The sequence below is a fragment of the Theobroma cacao genome, chromosome 9 (genome assembly GCF_053813885.1).
Source record: "Theobroma cacao isolate CCN51 chromosome 9, ASM5381388v1, whole genome shotgun sequence".
Classification (NCBI taxonomy): domain Eukaryota; kingdom Viridiplantae; phylum Streptophyta; class Magnoliopsida; order Malvales; family Malvaceae; genus Theobroma; species Theobroma cacao.
Window position 1 is genome coordinate 27,187,017 of NC_142647.1, and position 15,199 is coordinate 27,202,215.

Genomic DNA, 15,199 nt, shown 5'->3' on the forward strand with positions numbered 1-15,199 from the left:
GAATCCCATCCATTGACAAGAAAAGTCCAGTTATAGTCACCAATGCCTTTGTAAGACTTATTACTCGCTTTAAATGGTTTTATAATCTCATTATTGATTTTAAGTTTAATTTTTTTGTATTTTTTTTTAAAACAGATTATAATTGGATGTTTCCCTCGAGAAACGTGAAGCGAATCCCATCCATTGACAAGAAAAGTCCATTTATAGTCACCAATGCCTTTGTAAGCCTTATTACTCGCTTTAAATGATTTTATAGTCTCATTATTGATTTTAAGTTTAATTTTTTTACATTTTTTGTTTAAAAAGATTATAATTGGATGTTTCCCTCGAGAAACGTGAAGCGAATCCCATCCATTGACAAGAAAAGTCCATTTCTAGTCACCAATGCCTTTGTAAACCTTATTACTCGCTTTAAATGTTTTTATAATCCTGTTATTGATTTTAAGTTGAACTTTTTTTCATTTTTCGTTAAAACAGATTATAATTGGATGTTTCCCTCGGGAAACGTGAAGCGAATCCCATCCATTCAAGACAAAAGTCCATTTATAGTCACCAATGCCTTTGTAAGCCTTATTACTCGCTTTAAATGTTTTTATAATCCCGTTATTGATTTTAAGTTGAACTTTTTTGCATTTTTCGTTAAAACAGATTATAATTGGATGTTTCCCTCAGAAAACGTGAAGCGAATCCCATCCATTGACAAGAAAAGTCCATTTATAGTCACCAATGCCTTCGAAAGCCTTATTACTCGCTTTAAATGGTTTTATAATCTCATTATTGATTTTAAGTTTAATTTTTTTACAGTTTTTGTTAAAACAGATTATAATTGGATGTTTCTCTCGAGAAACGTGAAGTGAATCCCATCCATTGACAAGAAAAGTCCATTTATAGTCACCAATGCCTTTGTAAGCCTTATTACTCGCTTTAAATGGTTTTTTAATCTCATTATTGATTTTAAGTTTAATTTTTTTATATTTTTTGTTAAAACAGATTATAATAGGATATGTCCCTCGAGAAACGTGAAGCGAATCCCATCCATTGAAAAGAAAAGTCCATTTATAGTCACCAATGCCTTTGTAAGCCTTATTACTCGCTTTAAATGGTTTTATAATCTCATTATTGATTTTAAGTTTAATTTTTTTACTTTTTTTGTTGAAACAGATTATAATTGGAAGTTTCCCTCGAGAAACGTGAAGCGAATCCCATCCATTGACAAGAAAAGTCCATTTATAGTCACCAATGCCTTTCAAAGCCTTATTACTCTCCTTAAATGGTTTTATAATGTCATTATCGATGTTAAGTTTAATTTTTTTACAGTTTTTGTTAAAACATATTATAATTGGATGTTTCCCTCGGGAAACGTGAAGCGAATCCCATCCATTGATAAGAAAAGTCCATTTATAGTCACCAATGCCTTTGTAAGCCTTATTACTCGCTTTAAATGGTTATATAATCTCATTATTGATTTTAAGTTGAATTTTTTTGAATTTTTTGTTAAAACAGATTATAATTGGATGTTTCCCTCGGGAAACGTGAAGCGAATCCCATCCATTGACAAAAAAAGTCCGTTTATAGTCACCAATACCTTTGAAAGCCTTATTACTCGCTTTAAATGGTTTTATAATCTCGTTATTGATTTTAAGTTGAACTTTTTTGCATTTTTCATTAAAACAGATTATAATTGGATGTTTCCCTCGGGAAACGTGATGCGAATCCCATCCATTGATAAGAAAAGTCCATTTATAGTCACCAATGCCTTTGTAAGCCTTATTACTCGCTTTAAATGGTTTTATAATCTCATTATTGATTTTAAGTTTAATTTTTTTACATTTTTTGTTAAAACAGATTATAATTGGATGTTTCCTTCGGGTAACGTGAAGCGAATCCCATCCATTGACAAGAAAAGTCCATTTATAGTCACCAATGCCTTTGAAAGCCTTATTACTCGCTTTAAATGGTTTTATAATCTCGTTATTGATTTTAAGTTGAAGTTTTTTGCATTTTTCCTCAAAACAGATTATAATTGGATGTTTCCCTTGAGAAACGTGAGGTGAATCCCATCCATTGACAAGAAAATTCCATTTATAGTCAGCAATGCCTTTGAAAGCCTTATTACTCGCTTTAAATGGTTTGATAATCTCATTATTGATGTTAAGTTTAATTTTTTTACAGTTTTTTTTAAAACAGATTATAATTGGATGTTTTCCTCGGGAAACGTGAAGCGAATCCCATCCATTGACAAGAAAAGTCCATTTATAGTCACCAATGCCTTTGTAAGCCTTATTACTCGCTTTAAATGGTTATATAATCTCATTATTGATTTGAAGTTGAATTTTTTTGAATTTTTTGTTAAAACAGATTATAATTGGATATTTTCCTCGGGAAACGTGAAGCGAATCCCATCCATTGACAAGAAAAGTCCATTTATAGTCACCAATGCCTTTGTAAGCCTTATTACTCGCTTTAAATGGTTTTATAATCTCATTATTGATTTTAAGTTTAATTTTTTTACATTTTTTGTTAAAACAGATTATAATAGGATGTTTCCCTCGAGAAACGCGAAGCGAAACCCATCCATTGACAAGAAAAGTCCATTTATAGTCACCAATGCCTTTGTAAGCCTTATTACTCTCTTTAAATGGTTTTATAATCTCATTATTGATTTTAAGTTTAATTTTTTTACATTTTTTGTTAAAACAGATTATAATAGGATGTTTCCCTCGAGAAACTTAAAGCGAATCACATCCATTGACAAGAAAAGTCCAGTTATAGTCACCAATGCCTTTGGAAGCCTTATTACTCGCTTTAAATGGTTTTATAATCTCATTATTGATTTTAAGTTTAATTTTTTTACATTTTTTGTTAAAACAGATTATAATTGGATGTTTCCCTCGAGAAACATGAAGCGAATCCCATCCATTGACAAGAAAAGTCCATTTATAGTCACCAATGCCTTTGTAAGCCTTATTACTCGCTTTAAATGGTTTTATAATCTCATTATTGATTTTAAGTTTTATTTTTTTACATTTTCGTTAAAACAGATTATAATTGGATGTTTCGCTCGAGAAACATGAAGCGAAACCCATCCATTGACAAGAAAAGTTCATTTATAGTCCCCAATGCCTTTGTAAACCTTATTACTCGCTTTAAATGGTTTTATAATCTCGTTATTGATTTTAAGTTTAATTTTTTAACATTTTTTGTTAAAATAGATTATAATAGGATGTTTCCCTCGAGAAACTTGAAGCGAATTCCATCCATTGATAAGAAAAGTCCAGTTATAGTCACCAATGCCTTTGTAAGACTTATTACTCGCTTTAAATGGTTTTATAATCTCATTATTGATTTTAAGTTTAATTTTTTTGTATTTTTTTTTAAAACAGATTATAATTGGATGTTTCCCTCGAGAAACGTGAAGCGAATCCCATCCATTGACAAGAAAAGTCCATTTATAGTCACCAATGCCTTTGTAAGCCTTATTACTCGCTTTAAATGATTTTATAATCTCATTATTGATTTTAAGTTTAATTTTTTTACATTTTTTGTTTAAAAAGATTATAATTGGATGTTTCCCTCGAGAAACGTGAAGCGAATCCCATCCATTGACAAGAAAAGTCCATTTCTAGTCACCAATGCCTTTGTAAACCTTATTACTCGCTTTAAATGTTTTTATAATCCTGTTATTGATTTTAAGTTGAACTTTTTTTCATTTTTCGTTAAAACAGATTATAATTGGATGTTTCCCTCGGGAAACGTGAAGCGAATCCCATCCATTCAAGACAAAAGTCCATTTATAGTCACCAATGCCTTTGTAAGCCTTATTACTCGCTTTAAATGTTTTTATAATCCCGTTATTGATTTTAAGTTGAACTTTTTTGCATTTTTCGTTAAAACAGATTATAATTGGATGTTTCCCTCAGAAAACGTGAAGCGAATCCCATCCATTGACAAGAAAAGTCCATTTATAGTCACCAATGCCTTCGAAAGCCTTATTACTCGCTTTAAATGGTTTTATAATCTCATTATTGATTTTAAGTTTAATTTTTTTACAGTTTTTGTTAAAACAGATTATAATTGGATGTTTCTCTCGAGAAACGTGAAGCGAATCCCATCCATTGACAAGAAAAGTCCAGTTATAGTCACCAATGCCTTTGTAAGACTTATTACTCGCTTTAAATGGTTTTATAATCTCATTATTGATTTTAAGTTTAATTTTTTTGTATTTTTTTTTAAAACAGATTATAATTGGATGTTTCCCTCGAGAAACGTGAAGCGAATCCCATCCATTGACAAGAAAAGTCCATTTATAGTCACCAATGCCTTTGTAAGCCTTATTACTCGCTTTAAATGATTTTATAGTCTCATTATTGATTTTAAGTTTAATTTTTTTACATTTTTTGTTTAAAAAGATTATAATTGGATGTTTCCCTCGAGAAACGTGAAGCGAATCCCATCCATTGACAAGAAAAGTCCATTTCTAGTCACCAATGCCTTTGTAAACCTTATTACTCGCTTTAAATGTTTTTATAATCCTGTTATTGATTTTAAGTTGAACTTTTTTTCATTTTTCGTTAAAACAGATTATAATTGGATGTTTCCCTCGGGAAACGTGAAGCGAATCCCATCCATTCAAGACAAAAGTCCATTTATAGTCACCAATGCCTTTGTAAGCCTTATTACTCGCTTTAAATGTTTTTATAATCCCGTTATTGATTTTAAGTTGAACTTTTTTGCATTTTTCGTTAAAACAGATTATAATTGGATGTTTCCCTCAGAAAACGTGAAGCGAATCCCATCCATTGACAAGAAAAGTCCATTTATAGTCACCAATGCCTTCGAAAGCCTTATTACTCGCTTTAAATGGTTTTATAATCTCATTATTGATTTTAAGTTTAATTTTTTTACAGTTTTTGTTAAAACAGATTATAATTGGATGTTTCTCTCGAGAAACGTGAAGTGAATCCCATCCATTGACAAGAAAAGTCCATTTATAGTCACCAATGCCTTTGTAAGCCTTATTACTCGCTTTAAATGGTTTTTTAATCTCATTATTGATTTTAAGTTTAATTTTTTTATATTTTTTGTTAAAACAGATTATAATAGGATATGTCCCTCGAGAAACGTGAAGCGAATCCCATCCATTGAAAAGAAAAGTCCATTTATAGTCACCAATGCCTTTGTAAGCCTTATTACTCGCTTTAAATGGTTTTATAATCTCATTATTGATTTTAAGTTTAATTTTTTTACTTTTTTTGTTGAAACAGATTATAATTGGAAGTTTCCCTCGAGAAACGTGAAGCGAATCCCATCCATTGACAAGAAAAGTCCATTTATAGTCACCAATGCCTTTCAAAGCCTTATTACTCTCCTTAAATGGTTTTATAATGTCATTATCGATGTTAAGTTTAATTTTTTTACAGTTTTTGTTAAAACATATTATAATTGGATGTTTCTCTCGGGAAACGTGAAGCGAATCCCATCCATTGATAAGAAAAGTCCATTTATAGTCACCAATGCCTTTGTAAGCCTTATTACTCGCTTTAAATGGTTATATAATCTCATTATTGATTTTAAGTTGAATTTTTTTGAATTTTTTGTTAAAACAGATTATAATTGGATGTTTCCCTCGGGAAACGTGAAGCGAATCCCATCCATTGACAAAAAAAGTCCGTTTATAGTCACCAATACCTTTGAAAGCCTTATTACTCGCTTTAAATGGTTTTATAATCTCGTTATTGATTTTAAGTTGAACTTTTTTGCATTTTTCATTAAAACAGATTATAATTGGATGTTTCCCTCGGGAAACGTGATGCGAATCCCATCCATTGATAAGAAAAGTCCATTTATAGTCACCAATGCCTTTGTAAGCCTTATTACTCGCTTTAAATGGTTTTATAATCTCATTATTGATTTTAAGTTTAATTTTTTTACATTTTTTGTTAAAACAGATTATAATTGGATGTTTCCTTCGGGTAACGTGAAGCGAATCCCATCCATTGACAAGAAAAGTCCATTTATAGTCACCAATGCCTTTGAAAGCCTTATTACTCGCTTTAAATGGTTTTATAATCTCGTTATTGATTTTAAGTTGAAGTTTTTTGCATTTTTCCTCAAAACAGATTATAATTGGATGTTTCCCTTGAGAAACGTGAGGTGAATCCCATCCATTGACAAGAAAATTCCATTTATAGTCAGCAATGCCTTTGAAAGCCTTATTACTCGCTTTAAATGGTTTGATAATCTCATTATTGATGTTAAGTTTAATTTTTTTACAGTTTTTTTTAAAACAGATTATAATTGGATGTTTTCCTCGGGAAACGTGAAGCGAATCCCATCCATTGACAAGAAAAGTCCATTTATAGTCACCAATGCCTTTGTAAGCCTTATTACTCGCTTTAAATGGTTATATAATCTCATTATTGATTTGAAGTTGAATTTTTTTGAATTTTTTGTTAAAACAGATTATAATTGGATATTTTCCTCGGGAAACGTGAAGCGAATCCCATCCATTGACAAGAAAAGTCCATTTATAGTCACCAATGCCTTTGTAAGCCTTATTACTCGCTTTAAATGGTTTTATAATCTCATTATTGATTTTAAGTTTAATTTTTTTACATTTTTTGTTAAAACAGATTATAATAGGATGTTTCCCTCGAGAAACGCGAAGCGAAACCCATCCATTGACAAGAAAAGTCCATTTATAGTCACCAATGCCTTTGTAAGCCTTATTACTCTCTTTAAATGGTTTTATAATCTCATTATTGATTTTAAGTTTAATTTTTTTACATTTTTTGTTAAAACAGATTATAATAGGATGTTTCCCTCGAGAAACTTAAAGCGAATCACATCCATTGACAAGAAAAGTCCAGTTATAGTCACCAATGCCTTTGGAAGCCTTATTACTCGCTTTAAATGGTTTTATAATCTCATTATTGATTTTAAGTTTAATTTTTTTACATTTTTTGTTAAAACAGATTATAATTGGATGTTTCCCTCGAGAAACATGAAGCGAATCCCATCCATTGACAAGAAAAGTCCATTTATAGTCACCAATGCCTTTGTAAGCCTTATTACTCGCTTTAAATGGTTATATAATCTCATTATTGATTTTAAGTTGAATTTTTTTGAATTTTTTGTTAAAACAGATTATAATTGGATGTTTCCCTCGGGAAACGTGATGCGAATCCCATCCATTGACAAGAAAAGTCCATTTATAGTCACCAATGCCTTTGTAAGCCTTATTACTCGCTTTAAATGGTTTTATAATCTCATTATTGATTTTAAGTTTAATTTTTTTACATTTTTTGTTAAAACAGATTATAATAGGATGTTTCCCTCGAGAAACGCGAAGCGAAACCCATCCATTGACAAGAAAAGTCCATTTAAAGTCACCAATGCCTTTGTAAGCCTTATTACTCGCTTTAAATGCTTTCTTAATCTCATTATTGATTTTAAGTTGAATTTTTTTGAATTTTTTGTTAAAACAGATTATAATTGGATGTTTCCCTCGGGAAACGTGAAGCGAATCCCATCCATTGACAAGAAAAGTCCATTTATAGTCACCAATGCTGTTGTAAGCCTTTTTACTCGCTTTAAATGGTTTTATAATCTCATTATTGATTTTAAGTTTAATTTTTTTACATTTTTTGTTAAAACAGATTATAATAGGATGTTTCCCTCGAGAAACGCGAAGCGAAACCCATCCATTGACAAGAAAAGTCCATTTAAAGTCACCAATTCCTTTGTAAGCCTTATTACTCGCTTTAAATGCTTTCTTAAACTCATTATTGATTTTAAGTTGAATTTTTTTGAATTTTTTATTAAAACAGATTATAATTGGATGTTTCCCTCGGGAAACGTGAAGCGAATCCCATCCATTGACAAGAAAAGTCCATTTATAGTCACCAATGCCTTTGAAAGCCTTATTACTCGCTTTAAATGGTTTTATAATCTCGTTATTGATTTTAAGTTGAATTTTTTTGCATTTTTCCTCAAAACAGATTATAATTGGATGTTTCCCTTGAGAAACGTGAGGTGAATCCCATCCATTGACAAGAAAATTCCATTTATAGTCAGCAATGCCTTTGAAAGCCTTATTACTCGCTTTAAATGGTTTGATAATCTCATTATTGATGTTAAGTTTAATTTTTTTACAGTTTTTTTTAAAACAGATTATAATTGGATGTTTTCCTCGGGAAACGTGAAGCGAATCCCATCCATTGACAAGAAAAGTCCATTTATAGTCACCAATGCCTTTGTAAGCCTTATTACTCGCTTTAAATGGTTATATAATCTCATTATTGATTTGAAGTTGAATTTTTTTGAATTTTTTGTTAAAACAGATTATAATTGGATGTTTTCCTCGGGAAACGTGAAGCGAATCCCATCCATTGACAAGAAAAGTCCATTTATAGTCACCAATGCCTTTGTAACCCTTATTACTCGCTTTAAATGGTTTTATAATCTCATTATTGATTTTAAGTTTAATTTTTTTACATTTTTTGTTAAAACAGATTATAATAGGATGTTTCCCTCGAGAAACTTAAAGCGAATCACATCCATTGACAAGAAAAGTCCAGTTATAGTCACCAATGCCTTTGGAAGCCTTATTACTCGCTTTAAATGGTTTTATAATCTCATTATTGATTTTAAGTTTAATTTTTTTACATTTTTTGTTAAAACAGATTATAATTGGATGTTTCCTTCGGGTAACGTGAAGCGAATCCCATCCATTGACAAGAAAAGTCCATTTATAGTCACCAATGCCTTTGAAAGCCTTATTACTCGCTTTAAATGGTTTTATAATCTCGTTATTGATTTTAAGTTGAACTTTTTTGCATTTTTCATTAAAACAGATTATAATTGGATGTTTCCCTCGGGAAACGTGATGCGAATCCCATCCATTGACAAGAAAAGTCCATTTATAGTCACCAATGCCTTTGTAAGCCTTATTACTCGCTTTAAATGGTTTTATAATCTCATTATTGATTTTAAGTTTAATTTTTTTACATTTTTTGTTAAAACAGATTATAATTGGATGTTTCCTTCGGGTAACGTGAAGCGAATCCCATCCATTGACAAGAAAAGTCCATTTATAGTCACCAATACCTTTGAAAGCCTTATTACTCGCTTTAAATGGTTTTATAATCTCGTTATTGATTTTAAGTTGAATTTTTTTGCATTTTTCCTCAAAACAGATTATAATTGGATGTTTCCCTTGAGAAACGTGAGGTGAATCCCATCCATTGACAAGAAAATTCCATTTATAGTCAGCAATGCCTTTGAAAGCCTTATTACTCGCTTTAAATGGTTTGATAATCTCATTATTGATGTTAAGTTTAATTTTTTTACAGTTTTTTTTAAAACAGATTATAATTGGATGTTTCCCTCGAGAAACGTGAAGCGAATCCCATCCATTGACAAGAAAAGTCCATTTCTAGTCACCAATGCCTTTGTAAACCTTATTACTCGCTTTAAATGTTTTTATAATCCTGTTATTGATTTTAAGTTGAACTTTTTTTCATTTTTCGTTAAAACAGATTATAATTGGATGTTTCCCTCGGGAAACGTGAAGCGAATCCCATCCATTCAAGACAAAAGTCCATTTATAGTCACCAATGCCTTTGTAAGCCTTATTACTCGCTTTAAATGTTTTTATAATCCCGTTATTGATTTTAAGTTGAACTTTTTTGCATTTTTCGTTAAAACAGATTATAATTGGATGTTTCCCTCAGAAAACGTGAAGCGAATCCCATCCATTGACAAGAAAAGTCCATTTATAGTCACCAATGCCTTCGAAAGCCTTATTACTCGCTTTAAATGGTTTTATAATCTCATTATTGATTTTAAGTTTAATTTTTTTACAGTTTTTGTTAAAACAGATTATAATTGGATGTTTCTCTCGAGAAACGTGAAGCGAATCCCATCCATTGACAAGAAAAGTCCATTTATAGTCACCAATGCCTTTGTAAGCCTTATTACTCGCTTTAAATGGTTTTTTAATCTCATTATTGATTTTAAGTTTAATTTTTTTATATTTTTTGTTAAAACAGATTATAATAGGATATGTCCCTCGAGAAACGTGAAGCGAATCCCATCCATTGAAAAGAAAAGTCCATTTATAGTCACCAATGCCTTTGTATGCCTTATTACTCGCTTTAAATGGTTTTATAATCTCATTATTGATTTTAAGTTTAATTTATTTACTTTTTTTGTTGAAACAGATTATAATTGGAAGTTTCCCTCGAGAAACGTGAAGCGAATCCCATCCATTGACAAGAAAAGTCCATTTATAGTCACCAATGCCTTTGAAAGCCTTATTACTCTCCTTAAATGGTTTTATAATGTCATTATCGATGTTAAGTTTAATTTTTTTACAGTTTTTGTTAAAACATATTATAATTGGATGTTTCCCTCGGGAAACGTGAAGCGAATCCCATCCATTGATAAGAAAAGTCCATTTATAGTCACCAATGCCTTTGTAAGCCTTATTACTCGCTTTAAATGGTTATATAATCTCATTATTGATTTTAAGTTGAATTTTTTTGAATTTTTTGTTAAAACAGATTATAATTGGATGTTTCCCTCGGGAAACGTGAAGCGAATCCCATCCATTGACAAAAAAAGTCCGTTTATAGTCACCAATACCTTTGAAAGCCTTATTACTCGCTTTAAATGGTTTTATAATCTCGTTATTGATTTTAAGTTGAACTTTTTTGCATTTTTCATTAAAACAGATTATAATTGGATGTTTCCCTCGGGAAACGTGATGCGAATCCCATCCATTGACAAGAAAAGTCCATTTATAGTCACCAATGCCTTTGTAAGCCTTATTACTCGCTTTAAATGGTTTTATAATCTCATTATTGATTTTAAGTTTAATTTTTTTACATTTTTTGTTAAAACAGATTATAATTGGATGTTTCCTTCGGGTAACGTGAAGCGAATCCCATCCATTGACAAGAAAAGTCCATTTATAGTCACTAATGCCTTTGAAAGCCTTATTACTCGCTTTAAATGGTTTTATAATCTCGTTATTGATTTTAAGTTGAATTTTTTTGCATTTTTCCTCAAAACAGATTATAATTGGATGTTTCCCTTGAGAAACGTGATGCGAATCCCATCCATTGACAAGAAAATTCCATTTATAGTCAGCAATGCCTTTGAAAGCCTTATTACTCGCTTTAAATGGTTTGATAATCTCATTATTGATGTTAAGTTTAATTTTTTTACAGTTTTTGTTAAAACAGATTATAATTGGATGTTTTCCTCGGGGAACGTGAAGCGAATCCCATCCATTGACAAGAAAAGTCCATTTATAGTCACCAATGCCTTTGTAAGCCTTATTACTCGCTTTAAATGGTTATATAATCTCATTATTGATTTGAAGTTGAATTTTTTTGAATTTTTTGTTAAAACAGATTATAATTGGATGTTTTCCTCGGGAAACGTGAAGCGAATCCCATCCATTGACAAGAAAAGTCCATTTATAGTCACCAATGCCTTTGTAAGCCTTATTACTCTCTTTAAATGGTTTTATAATCTCATTATTGATTTTAAGTTTAATTTTTTTACATTTTTTGTTAAAACAGATTATAATAGGATGTTTCCCTCGAGAAACTTAAAGCGAATCACATCCATTGACAAGAAAAGTCCAGTTATAGTCACCAATGCCTTTGTAAGCCTTATTACTCGCTTTAAATGGTTTTATAATCTCATTATTGATTTTAAGTTTAATTTTTTTACATTTTTTGTTAAAACAGATTATAATTGGATGTTTCCCTCGAGAAACATGAAGCGAATCCCATCCATTGACAAGAAAAGTCCATTTATAGTCACCAATGCCTTTGTAAGCCTTATTACTCGCTTTAAATGGTTATATAATCTCATTATTGATTTTAAGTTGAATTTTTTTGAATTTTTCGTTAAAACAGATTATAATTGGATGTTTCCCTTGGGAAACGTGAAGCGAATCCCATCCATTCAAGAAAAAAGTCCATTTATAGTCACCAATGCCTTTGTAAACCTTATTACACGCTTTAAATGGTTTTATAATCTTATTATTGATTTTAAGTTGAATTTTTTTGAATTTTTCGTTAAAACAGATTATAATTGGGTGTTTCCCTCGAGAAACATGAAGCGAATCCCATCCATTGACAAGAAAAGTCCATTTATAGTCACCATTGCCTTTGAAAGCCTGATTACTCGCTTTAAATGGTTTTATAATCTCGTTATTGATTTTAAGTTGAACTTTTTTGCATTTTTTGTTAAAACAGATTATAATTGGATTTTTACCTTGGGAAACGAGAAGCGAATCCCATCCATTCAAGAGAAAAGTCCAGTTATAGTCACCAATGCCTGTCTAAGCCTTATTACTAGCTTTAAATGGTTTTATAATCTCATTATTGATTTTAAGTTTAATTTTTTTTATTTTTTGTTAAAACAGATAATGATTGGATGTTTCACTCGAGAAACGTGAAGCGAAACCCATCAATTGAGAAGAAATGTCCATTTATAGTCACCAATGCCTTTGTAAGCCTTATTACTCGCTTTAAATGGTTTTACAATCTCATTATTGATTTTAAGTTTAATTTTTTTACATTTTTTGTTAAAACAGATTATAATTGGATGTTTTCCTCGGGAAACGTGAAGCGAATCCCATCCATTGACAAGAAAATTCCATTTATAGTCACCAATGCCTTTGTAAGCCTTATTACTCGCTTTAAATGGTTTGATAATCTCATTATTGATGTTAAGTTTAATTTTTTTACAGTTTTTGTTAAAACAGATTATAATTGGATGTTTTTCTCGGGAAACGTGAAGCGAATCCCATCCATTGACAAGAAAAGTCCATTTATAGTCACCAATGCCTTTGTAAGCCTTATTACTCGCTTTAAATGGTTATATAATCTCATTATTGATTTGAAGTTGAATTTTTTTGAATTTTTTGTTAAAACAGATTATAATTGGATGTTTTCCTCGCGAAACGTGAAGCGAATCCCATCCATTGACAAGAAAAGTCCATTTATAGTCACCAATGCCTTTGTAAGCCTTATTACTCGCTTTAAATGGTTTTATAATCTCATTATTGATTTTAAGTTTAATATTTTTACATTTTTTGTTAAAACAGATTATAATAGGATGTTTCCCTCGAGAAACTTAAAGCGAATCCCATCCATTGACAAGAAAAGTCCAGTTATAGTCACCAATGCCTTTGTAAGCCTTATTACTCGCTTTAAATGGTTTTATAATCTCATTATTGATTTTAAGTTTAATTTTTTTACATTTTTTGTTAAAACAGATTATAATTGGATGTTTCCCTCGAGAAACATGAAGCGAATCCCATCCATTGACAAGAAAAGTCCATTTATAGTCACCAATGCCTTTGTAAGCCTTATTACTCGTTTTAAATGGTTTTATAATCTCATTATTGATTTTAAGTTTTATTTTTTTACATTTTCGTTAAAACAGATTATAATTGGATGTTTCGCTCGAGAAACATGAAGCGAAACCCATCCATTGACAAGAAAAGTTCATTTATAGTCCCCAATGCCTTTGTAAACCTTATTACTCGCTTTAAATGGTTTTATAATCTCGTTATTGATTTTAAGTTTAATTTTTTAACATTTTTTGTTAAAATAGATTATAATAGGATGTTTCCCTCGAGAAACTTGAAGCGAATTCCATCCATTGATAAGAAAAGTCCAGTTATAGTCACCAATGCCTTTGTAAGACTTATTACTCGCTTTAAATGGTTTTATAATCTCATTATTGATTTTAAGTTTAATTTTTTTGTATTTTTTTTTAAAACAGATTATAATTGGATGTTTCCCTCGAGAAACGTGAAGCGAATCCCATCCATTGACAAGAAAAGTCCATTTATAGTCACCAATGCCTTTGTAAGCCTTATTACTCGCTTTAAATGATTTTATAATCTCATTATTGATTTTAAGTTTAATTTTTTTACATTTTTTGTTTAAAAAGATTATAATTGGATGTTTCCCTCGAGAAACGTGAAGCGAATCCCATCCATTGACAAGAAAAGTCCATTTCTAGTCACCAATGCCTTTGTAAACCTTATTACTCGCTTTAAATGTTTTTATAATCCTGTTATTGATTTTAAGTTGAACTTTTTTCCATTTTTTGTTAAAACAGATTATAATTGGATGTTTCCCTCGGGAAACGTGAAGCGAATCCCATCCATTCAAGACAAAAGTCCATTTATAGTCACCAATGCCTTTGTAAGCCTTATTACTCGCTTTAAATGTTTTTATAATCCCGTTATTGATTTTAAGTTGAACTTTTTTGCATTTTTCGTTAAAACAGATTATAATTGGATGTTTCCCTCAGAAAACGTGAAGCGAATCCCATCCATTGACAAGAAAAGTCCATTTATAGTCACCAATGCCTTCGAAAGCCTTATTACTCGCTTTAAATGGTTTTATAATCTCATTATTGATTTTAAGTTTAATTTTTTTACAGTTTTTGTTAAAACAGATTATAATTGGATGTTTCTCTCGAGAAACGTGAAGCGAATCCCATCCATTGACAAGAAAAGTCCATTTATAGTCACCAATGCCTTTGTAAGCCTTATTACTCGCTTTAAATGGTTTTTTAATCTCATTATTGATTTTAAGTTTAATTTTTTTATATTTTTTGTTAAAACAGATTATAATAGGATATGTCCCTCGAGAAACGTGAAGCGAATCCCATCCATTGAAAAGAAAAGTCCATTTATAGTCACCAATGCCTTTGTAAGCCTTATTACTCGCTTTAAATGGTTTTATAATCTCATTATTGATTTTAAGTTTAATTTTTTTACTTTTTTTGTTGAAACAGATTATAATTGGAAGTTTCCCTCGAGAAACGTGAAGCGAATCCCATCCATTGAGAAGAAAAGTCCATTTATAGTCACCAATGCCTTTCAAAGCCTTATTACTCTCCTTAAATGGTTTTATAATGTCATTATCGATGTTAAGTTTAATTTTTTTACAGTTTTTGTTAAAACATATTATAATTGGATGTTTCCCTCGGGAAACGTGAAGCGAATCCCATCCATTGATAAGAAAAGTCCATTTATAGTCACCAATGCCTTTGTAAGCCTTATTACTCGCTTTAAATGGTTATATAATCTCATTATTGATTTTAAGTTGAATTTTTTTGAATTTTCTGTTAAAACAGATTATAATTGGATGTTTCC